Source organism: Dermacentor andersoni, unplaced genomic scaffold (assembly GCF_023375885.2).
Source record: "Dermacentor andersoni unplaced genomic scaffold, qqDerAnde1_hic_scaffold ctg00000619.1, whole genome shotgun sequence".
NCBI classification, from domain to species: domain Eukaryota; kingdom Metazoa; phylum Arthropoda; class Arachnida; order Ixodida; family Ixodidae; genus Dermacentor; species Dermacentor andersoni.
Window position 1 is genome coordinate 1 of NW_027315301.1, and position 10000 is coordinate 10000.

General features: G+C 53.9%; 1 non-coding gene across 1 annotated transcript; it reads left to right on the forward strand.

Annotated features, from left to right (window-relative positions):
- Window positions 1–6610: 6610 nt before the first annotated feature.
- Window positions 6611–6802, forward strand: LOC140214773 (U2 spliceosomal RNA). The gene has a single exon (XR_011891703.1). It is a non-coding gene; the product is annotated as a U2 spliceosomal RNA (small nuclear RNA).
- The last annotated feature ends 3198 nt before the right edge of the window (window positions 6803–10000 follow it).

The window sequence follows — 10000 nt, forward strand, 5'->3', positions numbered from 1 at the left end:
GGTAAGTTTTCCCGTGTTGAGTCAAATTAAGCCGCAGGCTCCACTCCTGGTGGTGCCCTTCCGTCAATTCCTTTAAGTTTCAGCTTTGCAACCATACTTCCCCCGGAACCCAAACACTTTGGTTTCCCGGAAGCTGCCCGCCGAGTCATTTGAGTAACTCAGGCGGATCGCTGGTTGGCATCGTTTATGGTCAGAACTAGGGCGGTATCTGATCGCCTTCGAACCTCTGACTTTCGTTCTTGATCAAAGAAAACATTCTTGGCAAATGCTTTCGCAGTAGTTCGTCTTGCGACGGTCCAAGAATTTCACCTCTAGCGCCGCAATACGAATGCCCCCGTCTGTCCCTCTTAATCATTACCTCGTATTCCAAAAACCAACAGAACAGAAACGAGGTCTTGTTCTATTATTCCATGCAAGTTTATTCAGGCGACTCGCCTGCGTTGAGCACTCTAATTTTTTCAAAGTAAAAGCACCGGCCTTCTCGAGGCACACAATGAAGTGCACCAAGAAAGGACCGGCATGATGTTCAGTCCGAGCCGTCGCATCGGGTAGATGCACTACTCGTCTGGAACTGAGATCCAACTACGAGCTTTTTAACCGCAGCAGCTTTAGTATACGCTATTGGAGCTGGAATTACCGCGGCTGCTGGCACCAGACTTGCCCTCCAATTGATCCTCGTTAAAGGATTTAGAGTGTACTCATTTCAATTACGGGGCCTCAAAAGAGTCCCGTATTGTTATTTTTCGTCACTACCTCCCCGTGCCGGGAGTGGGTAATTTGCGCGCCTGCTGCCTTCCTTGGATGTGGTAGCCGTTTCTCAGGCTCCCTCTCCGGAATCGAACCCTGATTCTCCGTTACCCGTAACAACCATGGTAAGCAAGTAACCTACCATCGAAAGTTGATAAGGCAGACACTTGAAAGAAACGTCGCCGGCTCGTGGCCATGCGATCAGCACAAAGTTATCCAGAGTCACCACACAATACGGGCCGAAACCCGATCGATCTTGGTCTAATAAAAGCACCCGTCGCCCAAAGGGCTTCAGGCTCACTGCATGTATTAGCTCTAGAATTGCCACAGTTATCCAAGTAGGAAGAAACGATCTAAGGAACCATAACTGATTTAATGAGCCATTCGCGGTTTCGCCTTATTTCGGCATGTACTTAGACATGCATGGCTTAATCTTTGAGACAAGCATATGATTACTGGCAGGATCAACCAGGTAATCGTTCAACTGCGCGTCCAGCCTTTCAAGCAGGCCGGACGCCGTTTTTGCGATGCCGAGGCCACCTTCAGGCGCCCCAACACGCTTCGTTCTCGCAAAGGGTAGCACTTTGCACAGTCCGAGACGACGGCGTTCGAGCTCGCTACGGCGCCCTCCCCGCAGGGCCGGGTATCGCCACGCGGCAAGAAGCACGCAACATTCTCGATAGACCGGTTGTGTCGACTCGATCGCGGCTTGCGGTTTCTCTCGAGCCCGCAGCACTGGTGGACCGACCGACACTTGCAACGTAGCCGAGACGGCAAAGCCGCTAGGCGACGGGTCACGCCCGCGCCTTCGGCGCTTTCGTATTTGATTCGTCCGAGGACGATGCGGAACACACTTCGATATCGTGGAAAAAGCGTCGTCCGACAACCAGCCCCTAACGCATCAAGCGGATGAGGCTGCAGACGTCAGCTGTGGGATCCACGGGAGCGATACCGGGGACACGCTTGACGGGCACGAAGCCCGCCGCATATCAAACACCCAGGTCGCTTTGGGGGCGACTGCTCTCTGGGACCCCCATATAATAGCAGCGATAAGTACCCAGACCTCCATGGGGCCGTACTCGTGCCACTTTCGACGAGCGTTTGGCGAAAATCGTGCCGCCTCGTAACGCCGCGAGCAAGATTGAAAGCTTACGTCGGCAGCACAATGCCGAAGTCGTGAAAGCGCAGCGCGTCTACCGAATGCGCGAACGGCAATTTCTCGCTAATGGCCAGTACGGTTTCCTGCACAATTGCCTTTCTGTCGCCCTACGGGGCCCCCGGCCGATCGATTCGAGGCACGCTAGCACGGCCCCTTCGCCATTTCCGAGCACGAGTGCGAACAGTGCGGGCGGCGTGCTCGACGCCCCGGCTGACGTCGTTTCGGACTTTGTCTCTTCGCGTGCTCGCGGCAACGCCGCGGCCAACGACGACGTCTGCGCGGTTCTTTGCCGGTTCCCGGCGTGCTATAGTGCAGCCCTCTGCAGGGTGACACCGGCTCCGTCGTGGCCGTGCGGCGGCTTGTACGCAAAAGTTGCGTCAAAGGCGTCGCGCTCTCGCGCCGCCCCGGCACACGCGGTTTCGGACTTTGTCTCTTCCAGCGCTCGCGTAGTCGTGGGCACGATTGTCGACTTCGGAACGGTGCGCGGACACCGCCACGAGCACGCGCAAGACGAAAATCGCACTACGGTACAATGTCGGCCGGGGCCCTACGGCCCCTTACAGTAGCAGCGATAAGTGCCCAGACCTCCATGGGGCCGTACTCGTGCGACGCGGCGGCGTACTGCGCCGAGCCGAGCGCCAATATTTGGCTTTTGCAGGGCGGATTCGAGCTCTGGCGATTGCCGCGGTACCGCCGCTCACCGATTCAAGGCACGCTAGCGCGGCCCCTTCGCCATTTCCGAGCACGCGTGCGAACAGTGCGGGCGGCGTGCTCGACGCCCCGGCTGACGTCGTTTCGGACTTTGTCTCTTCGCGTGCTCGCGGCAACGCCGCGGCCAACGACGACGTCTGCGCGGTTCTTTGCCGGTTCCCGGCGTGCTATAGTGCAGCCCTCTGCAGGGTGACACCGGCTCCGTCGTGGCCGTGCGGCGGCTTGTACGCAAAAGTTGCGTCAAAGGCGTCGCGCTCGCGCCGCCCCGGCACACGCGGTTTCGGACTTTGTCTCTTCCAGCGCTCGCGTAGTCGTGGGCACGATTGTCGACGTCGGAACGGTGCGCGGACTACGCCACGAGCACGCGCAAGCCGAAAATCGCACTACGGTACAATGTCGGCCGGGGCCGTACGGCCCCTTACAGTAGCAGCGATAAGTGCCCAGACCTCCATGGGGCCGTACTCGTGCGACGCGGCCGCGTACTGCGCCGAGCCGAGCGCCAATATTTGGCTTTTGCAGGGCGGATTCGAGCTCTGGCGATCGCCGCGGTACCGCCGCTCACCGATTCAAGGCACGCTAGCGCGGCCCCTTCGCCATTTCCGAGCACGCGTGCGAACAGTGCGGGCGGCGTGCTCGACGCCCCGGCTGACGTCGTTTCGGACTTTGTCTCTTCGCGTGCTCGCGGCAACGCCGCGGCCAACGACGACGTCTGCGCGGTTCTTTGCCGGTTCCCGGCGTGCTATAGTGCAGCCCTCTGCAGGGTGACACCGGCTCCGTCGTGGCCGTGCGGCGGCTTGTACGCAAAAGTTGCGTCAAAGGCGTCGCGCTCGCGCCGCCCCGGCACACGCGGTTTCGGACTTTGTCTCTTCCAGCGCTCGCAACCATGTCGGGGCCGACGCCGACGACTGCGTGGTGTTTCAACGATTGCCGGCGTGACACAATGCAGCTGCGTGCGGGATGCCAGCGATTCCGTCGTGTCCGTGCGGCGGCTTGTACGCAAAAGTTGCGTCAAAGGCGTCGCGCTCGCGCCGCCCCGGCACACGCGGTTTCGGACTTTGTCTCTTCCAGCGCTCGCGTAGTCGTGGGCACGATTGTCGACGTCGGAACGGTGCGCGGACTACGCCACGAGCACGCGCAAGCCGAAAATCGCACTACGGTACAATGTCGGCCGGGGCCGTACGGCCCCTTACAGTAGCAGCGATAAGTGCCCAGACCTCCATGGGGCCGTACTCGTGCGACGCGGCGGCGTACTGCGCCGAGCCGAGCGCCAATATTTGGCTTTTGCAGGGCGGATTCGAGCTCTGGCGATCGCCGCGGTACCGCCGCTCACCGATTCAAGGCACGCTAGCGCGGCCCCTTCGCCATTTCCGAGCACGCGTGCGAACAGTGCGGGCGGCGTGCTCGACGCCCCGGCTGACGTCGTTTCGGACTTTGTCTCTTCGCGTGCTCGCGGCAACGCCGCGGCCAACGACGACGTCTGCGCGGTTCTTTGCCGGTTCCCGGCGTGCTATAGTGCAGCCCTCTGCAGGGTGACACCGGCTCCGTCGTGGCCGTGCGGCGGCTTGTACGCAAAAGTTGCGTCAAAGGCGTCGCGCTCGCGCCGCCCCGGCACACGCGGTTTCGGACTTTGTCTCTTCCAGCGCTCGCGTAGTCGTGGGCACGATTGTCGACTTCGGAACGGTGCGCGGACACCGCCACGAGCACGCGCAAGACGAAAATCGCACTACGGTACAATGTCGGCCGGGGCCGTACGGCCCCTTACAGTAGCAGCGATAAGTGCCCAGACCTCCATGGGGCCGTACTCGTGCGACGCGGCGGCGTACTGCGCCGAGCCGAGCGCCTATATTTGGCTTTTGCAGGGCGGATTCGAGCTCTGGCGATTGCCGCGGTACCGCCGCTCACCGATTCAAGGCACGCTAGCGCGGCCCCTTCGCCATTTCCGAGCACGCGTGCGAACAGTGCGGGCGGCGTGCTCGACGCCCCGGCTGACGTCGTTTCGGACTTTGTCTCTTCGCGTGCTCGCGGCAACGCCGCGGCCAACGACGACGTCTGCGCGGTTCTTTGCCGGTTCCCGGCGTGCTATAGTGCAGCCCTCTGCAGGGTGACACCGGCTCCGTCGTGTCCGTGCGGCGGCTTGTACGCAAAAGTTGCGTCAAAGGCGTCGCGCTCGCGCCGCCCCGGCACACGCGGTTTCGGACTTTGTCTCTTCCAGCGCTCGCAACCATGTCGGGGCCGACGCCGACGACTGCGTGGTGTTTCAACGATTGCCGGCGTGACACAATGCAGCTGCGTGCGGGATGCCAGCGATTCCGTCGTGGCGGTGCGGCGGCTTGTACGCAAAAGTTGCGTCAAAGGCGTCGCGCTCGCACCGCCCCGGCACACGTGGTTTCGGACTTTGTCTCTTCGAGCGCTCGCAGCGATGTCGAGGCGATCGCTTACGTCTGCACGGTTTCCGGTGTGCTACAATGCAGCAGTCTGCCGCACTACACCTCTTGGTTGCCGAGGCCAGCACGGCAATTTACTGAAGCGAGCGCATTGCGCCCAGGCGGCAGCGGACTTTGTGCTTTCGGGAGTGCTCTTGCTGTAAAATTTGAACGGCTGCAGCTGCGCGAAGCAAGTGTACCTATTTTCACTCTCTCTCTGTCTGCCTTTGAGGCGACTGTAATTTCACTTTAAACGCAACTGGAGGCGGGAGCAACCTGATGAGAGTAGGTGGACTTCGGTACATGTTGTAATTTAGAAATTGCTTTCAAGCTTTGAGGACATACACCTTCGCGCCATCTGCTTTCCCCGTCTCTTTGGCACTTTATAGTATGTGCTGCATGCTCTGCATTCCAAAGAAACACGCCTGTGTCTCTCCCTCTCTCACGTTCTTCTTCTTTTTGTAGCTGCTGTTGTAGAAGATGCTATGCTCTTTAATCGCTGTAACATAGAGTGCTTGCACAAGCCAACAACTGTTGCGCGTTTTTTTTTTTTTTTTTTCTCTTCCCAAGACGTTTCTGCCATTATTCACTAACTCTCGTTCTTAGTATGCAATGGAGCGTTAGCTCGCGCCATCTACCTTTCTTTCTGTATTGCAAAGTCCGCAGGTTTTCCTAGTTCCGTACACAGATGGCGCTAATGCGTTTTGGCGCCAGGTTCGAACGACCTCGCTGTACTCGTGTTTCCCATTTGAATGTTTCAAAGGGGTTTGCGACAGGGGGTGGTTCTTGTGCAAGGCTGAGCTTTCCAGCTGCGTTTAAGCTATGCTAGCATGTGTGCGTATATATATATATATATATATATAAATACACAAACACACACACACACACACACACACACACATGCATATATACATACACACACACGGTAATGGTAAAGATGATGAGGTAGCACTTTTTTTTTTTTTTTTACAATGCCTGTGTTTCAGATGGCGATCTTTCTCCCCTCTATGTTTCCGGTGGGAAGGAGTGTGCAGCGTTTTCTATATTTATTTTGTCATTCACTTCTATGTTGCTCGTCTTCGTACATGGGGCATGCTACCTAATTCTACCGGTCGAATCGACACGTTGCGATCCGTCCCGGCCTGTGCCGTATCAAAATTTTCAGTGGGCCTTGCGGTAAATAAAAAGAAATGAAGGAAATGCGCGTAGTATATTACAATTGCACACGGGCTTGAAACGAAGCCCTCAAGGAAGGTCACCTTGAGCGGTCGCATTCAGACGGAAGTAAGCATTCCCCTGGCGCGTTTTTTTCCGCTCGCCTGTTCCGTTTTCTACGAGGTTGCCTTGGTTGGTTTCGCGTTACAAGCAAGCTTGCACTCGGGTCTCGTTTCTACGCGACAGCGTTTCGTTAACAGCGAAAGACTGAGGCGTTGCGAGTTCATCCGTGAGATAGGGAGCGTTGAGTCTGTACACAGGCTGAATTTTATAATATTGCCCACGCTGTTGCTGAGGTTACCCATGTCGGCAGGGCGCCCACAAGGCAGTAGTACAATGAAGTGAAGTGAAGGACATCGCTTCTCGGCCTTTTGGCTAAGATCAAAGTGTAGTATCTGTTCTTATCAGCTTAATATCTGATACGGGTTCTATATGGACCCACGATATTAAACCTATTTTTGGAAGTTGGCGGAGTGCTTGAAGCCTGCTTCACCTCCGCCGCAGGTCGGCCCGGTATTGCACTACCTCCGGGATCGGCCCCGCTCACTTAGGTGAGACTTCATTCAATCAAAATGAAGAGCACAAGCTCAACGCGAGCAGTGACTTGACACGCACCATTCCTATACTACACGCAACGATGCCGGTTCGCGGACCACGAGAGTAATTAAACTGCCACTCCATCTGTGTGTAGCGTCGCACTTGTTGCGTCGCAAATGGGACAGCCGCTCCAGCAAATTTCTAGTTATGGGCTTCGAGAAAAATTAATGAAAGCAAAAGAAAGAACCAGAATTCCTATTTGTCCGATGTCTCTGAATGATTGTCTCCTGTAAAGAGCCACTTGGGGGGATGGGGGGTAGGATTAGCCGTGGGGTTCGCAATCAATATGAATCCCACTCAAAGCCAACACTGGATTTTGGAGTTCACTATCGCTTGGATCCGTAAACCACCGCGGCCACGCAAGCTCGCCCTGCCGCCGAAATCCGCTGCCCAAGTGGAAGAAAGATTCCCTATGAAAGAAAAATAGAGTGCCCGATTTCTGGCAACTACTGTGCAGCCTTTGTGTACACATTTTCGCAGCAGTGGGACCGAGCGCCTCGAAAACAAACTTGTCGTATGCCCAAATGTGGCGAAATATATTCAAGGGTTAAAAGGTGCCTCATCTTTCTAACCTGTATGTTACGAAGACCTGTTGCTACCTTTTCATCATGAACATCATCATCATCATCATCCTGGCTACGCCCACTGCAGGGCAAAGGCATCTGCCATGATCCTCCAAGTACCCCGGTCAGGTGCCGATTGTCGCCATGTAGTCCCTAATCTAATCTGCCCTCCTAACTTTCTGCCACCCCCTGCTACGCTTCCCTCCTCTTGGAATTCAGTCTGTAACCCTTAATGGCCACCGGTTATCTTCCCCCCAGATTGCATGCCCTGCGCATGCCCATTTGTTTTTCCTGGTTTAAACTTTGGTGTCATTAACGAGCGTTTCTTCTCGCACACCCCAATCTGCTCTATTCCGATCCCCCCGTGACGCCACACCCATCATCCTTCTTTCCAGAGCCCGTTGCGTCGCCCTCAGTTACCCTTCGGTAATCCTCAAAGCTTTTTGTTGGGGCACTCGTGGCATCTTTCTCGTTTAATGAAGTCAAATTTTTTTCAGTTTTGGGGGAAAACTCAATGAGCTAGGCGCGATTGTGTCCCTGGCGCCGCTCTCAACAAGATGGCGGCGCCCATGCTTTTTGCCTGCAGGTTCGGCCCTACGCAGAACACGCCTGCCGGGCAGTGTAGCCACGTTGAAGGGGCAAAGCGTAGTGCAGTGAAGCGCTTGCTCGGGCGAAAAACGCAAATATGAGCCAAACAGGAATTTCCATTATTGGAAATTCCAGTTCAGTTTGCGCATTGCGTTCGCCTAAGGTAAAGAACACAAATGCGAGTGCCACAGCAGTCAAGTCAAAGCTTAGGATTGCGTATCATTTTTTTTTTTTTTTTTCTTTTCGTGCCTTTTACTCCTGGCCTGCGTGGCCCTAGCGCGCATGCACACGAAAGTAATGAAATGCTGAAAACACGAAATAATGCGGTGCGGCTGTATCATATCTATTTTGTGCGCTTTGTTCTTTGTGGACTACAGCGGTGTGCGTCATGAGAAAGTTTCGGTGCCCTTCTTGGGTGACCAGTGAAGCTATATTTAAAACCACATTGATTTGTACGGTTATTGCTACAAACTGCGTGTGGGTGTTTTTCTTTTTCGCTGCCAACGATGGGTTATCGCAACCGCGATCGGTTCTGCTGCTACGCTAGACGCGTGCTTGCCAACGGTTGGCTCTATACGCGACCCGCGACGCGTGGTCGGCACATTCAAGCAGTCAATTGCAAACCGTTCCAAGAAAAAGGATGTACTCCACTTGCCACCTAGTTCGACGATTGTACTTTCTGACCCTCGAGGAAGCGCCGCCTTCCCACGTTTTCTATAATACGATAAGATTCAGAGCGACCGCGACCACTTGTCTTTGTCAATATCTCGGAAACGCTTTCTTTGTTTTCTTTTTTTTTTTTTAAATCCAGATACTCAGACGCGCCCGTGTTCACGCGCACTTGTTCTCTCCGATAAGCAGGGAAGCTCGGTTGGGGTGGTGTCGGGCCTTGCGCATGCGCTGCTGAGCTCGTCGCTTCGCCGGCCGGTCGATGCTGGCGCGGTACTGGTAATGAACTTCGACGTGCATGGTGAAACGTCACTTTGTATTGCCACTGTAGACTAGCAATGCAATGTGTTTGCGAGCGATTGGATAAATGAGAAAGCGTGCACTGTCTACAGTTCATGCCCCTCTAGAGTAGTGGAAATGTTGCTCCAAGTGTTAGGTTTGTAATTTGCGCCTACGAACATGAACTAAACAAAGAAAATGGTCTGCAGCCGCCTTCGCTTCATAAAATTCCCGTACGAAGAAATTTCCGTGCGCGAATGAGAGAGCAAAAGAGAGAAACCATGTTAAGAAGAATGGCTGCCTTTTACGTGATCTCGCGCATGAAACCAGACGATAGATTAATTTTAGCCGTTCATTTTGATTTGCCGAATGTAAACCGGAACACTTTCTCCACGCGGTCTTCAGATTTGAATGGCAATCAATCACATCCTTTCTTTTTTTTTTTTTTTTCTGTTTCTTTCTATCTGGAACCGAAAGAATTCAGAACGCCATTTCAATCTTAGATTCGATTAGATATCGCGACTGGTATGCTGAAATATCACGCCTTATCTGGTGTTAACCTTCTTGATCACGGCAATAAAAAATCGCCAGTTCCCGAACTTTAATCGCGCCGAAGATGAACCGATATGCTGGATTCTTATTGTCATGATTTTATAGAAAGCGCTGGTTCTATGGCTAGCTTTGAGGAAAAGAAAAACATCGTTCAGGAATGTATAACTCTAAACAACTAAAAAAAAAAATCTGCCGGCAATTGGTACTACAACGAGAGTACTGAGAATACTGGAAAAGATGAAATCCAATCATGCTGAACTGAACTGAGATTATTTCATCAAGACATGCCCCGAAAAACGTGGCCACTTTCAATGATAATTTCAAATGTGATTTCTTTCTTTTTTTTTTTTCTTTTTTTTTTTTTTTACGACGGATAATAATTATCTTTCCAATGGCGGATGTGAAAATTTCAGAGCACGTCATTTTCGAAATCCCAAGGCCCCGGACGCATTCTCTCTTCTTTAAGTATTTTGGTGGTGCACACGGAGGAAAATTTC